Here is a 2,567-nt window from a genome sequence, read left to right as displayed (position 1 = left end):
ACATCTTTTTTTTTCTGGAAGTAAAGAAAAGGATGGAATTTAATTTTATTTACAGGACCTTGCAAGGTATGAAATTCCACATAGAAATAAGAAACCTGTTTGGAGGACAAGTATGTACAGTATGTACAATTTGTACATACAGTATGTACAGTTTGGAAGTGTTCAAGTATAGTTTCATTGTAAAAAGTGCTACAATAACAACCACATTTAAAAAGAGTTCTTGGTAGTGAAACAGTAAGACAAACTGATACCAAACACAGCACACGACAAACCCCTCTGTGCCTCAACTGTACAGTCTAGAGGTTAAAGGCCCCAGGAGTCCCATCTTGCACTTGGAAGGTGTAACTGTCAGAAGTAGTTTCGGGCACAACATTTGGATCTTCCTCTTCCTCTGCAGAGAAATACTTTTCAATCGAGTTTAATGAAGATTGTGCACAGACTCATTTTCATGGTTTTGCAGGGCTTCAGTTTTATCCAGGCCTCCACATTCTTCGATCATTACACTAAGTTTACAGTTTCTCCTAGCTTCTCAGCAGCCTGAAAAATATTTGAAATGGCATCCAAAATGACCAGAATAATTTTGGTATCTTTCGCAGTTAACAGGTTCATCAGCAGTTCTGTGCTGCCACAGTGGACGAGGTACACAATCTGCTCCACTGTTCCGCTACTTGTGTAGTTGGTCACAGCCCACACAGCCTCCTTCTGTGTCTTAAAGTCAGCCTTGGAGAGCACGCCAAAAAGGAATGGGACTAACCCGTGATTCACTACTTGCTGGATCTGGTGCTGCCAACCAGCAGTGATGTTGGACATTGTCCACGTAGCTTCCTTCTGAATATTTGTTTTGGAGTTGGTTAGAAGGCTGGGGAAGTCAGCGAGTGCTCCAGAATCTATCACAACCTGGGTCTGTCCATCTGTCCCAGCGACAATATGACCTATGGCTCTTAGAGCAGGGGTCACAATGGGCAATTCGGTAGCTTCTAGAAGCTTCACAAGTTGGGGAACAACTCCTATTTTCACAACCATTTCAATCTATTCATTTGGACCATCGGTAAGGTAGGAAATAGCCCAGCAGGTATCTGCTAATACTTCAGGATCATCGTGATGCAGAAGACGAACTAATGTAGGAAAAATCTGCTCAACAACATCTAGCAGGGGTGCAGGATTCTTGTTGTGGCAGAGTTTTGAAAGTGTCCAAGTGAGGTTATGCAAGTGACCACATGCTAACGATGACATCGGGAACTGTAAGGAGAGCCAACAGCAGGTCAACTGCTCCATACTTGATAACCAGGTCCTGGAAAACTGAACCATCCCCTGCGATGTTTCCTAGAGCCCACACAGCTTGTTCACTGATGTGTGCATGGGGAGAGGCCAACAGAGAAATGAACGCTGGGGTAGCACCTCCATCCACCATGGCCTGGTCTGTTCTGATGTTCCGAAGCAATACTAGTGAGTGCCCGTGCAGATTCAAACTGGATGGGACTACAATCATTTCTGCCCAAGAAGGACACAAATTTTGAAATCAACCCAGCCTGGATGATGGTGTCTATGGGAGGTTGTTTTTCCCTAGAAAGCAGCTGCCTAGAGGCTTGAGTAGCCTGGAGCTGGCTTTCCAAATTGTTGTCATTAATGCCTTTGACAATGTCATCAACAGACCAATTTACAGTGCCCTGGTTGTTGTGGTTTTCCTGCAGTGGAGATGTAGCATCATTGGGAAATGAGCTTACATTTCTCCTTTTCAGCATCTGGTCATCCTTCTTAGCTTTCCTCAGTTCCACATTCACTTCTATTCTTCAACGCCTCATTTCTGTACTGCCTTTTCCCTTGTTCTTGAATCTGTTAAGACAGGCAGCTGGTGAATTTGCATTCTCATTGGTGGACATGGTTATGAGACGAAGGGAGAAAGCTACACAGACAGCTCAGGCTCCCATAAGAGGTGGTGCGAGGCTCATAGGCTGGGGATCCATTGCCCTCGAAACATCAACCACGGCTCAGCCTTAAGAGGGTGCCTATCTCACATCTTGAAATGACAAAATTTTCTAAGTGGCAGATTAGAAAATTAGATTAGTAGTTTTATATTAATGGGACTACTCAATACCTTTTATTGTCTTTTTTTTTTTTTATTAAGATTTTTGCCATAGGGCGTATGTGCTAGTCAGAAAGAAGGAAAGTGAGAAATTACCCCCTGGGGGATAGCATACTGCAATCCCTTTTCCTCCATTGTCATTTTAGGATTCTTGGGGGACATATACACAGACACACGTGTGCCTGGCATGGTTTTTAAGTCACTGGGTCTGGGACTTGAACTATGGTCAGCCTTGTGGGAGTCCAATACCTTAGCTACCATGCCATCCATTGCTCAATATCTTAACTGTGGTAGTGGATATACATACCTACACTTGTGATAAAATTATATAAAACACACAAACTTACATACATATGCAAGCAAAATGGGCATCTCAATAATGTTGGTGACTTGTATCAATATTAATATACTGATGTTGATATTATCCTATAGATTGGAAAATATTACTGTTGGTGGGAGCTGGGTTAAATATATGTGGAATCTT

At 42.8% G+C, this 2,567-nt stretch overlaps 1 pseudogene; it reads right to left on the bottom strand.

Annotated features, from left to right (window-relative positions):
- Positions 1-296: 296 nt before the first annotated feature.
- Positions 297-1,896, bottom strand: LOC106735393 (importin subunit alpha-1 pseudogene; annotated as a pseudogene).
- Between the last annotated feature and the right edge of the window lie 671 nt (positions 1,897-2,567).

The sequence above is a fragment of the Tupaia chinensis genome, unplaced genomic scaffold (assembly GCF_000334495.1).
Source record: "Tupaia chinensis unplaced genomic scaffold, TupChi_1.0 Scaffold000370_1, whole genome shotgun sequence".
In the NCBI taxonomy this organism is placed as follows: domain Eukaryota; kingdom Metazoa; phylum Chordata; class Mammalia; order Scandentia; family Tupaiidae; genus Tupaia; species Tupaia belangeri.
This window is presented reverse-complemented; position numbering and strand designations above follow the sequence as displayed.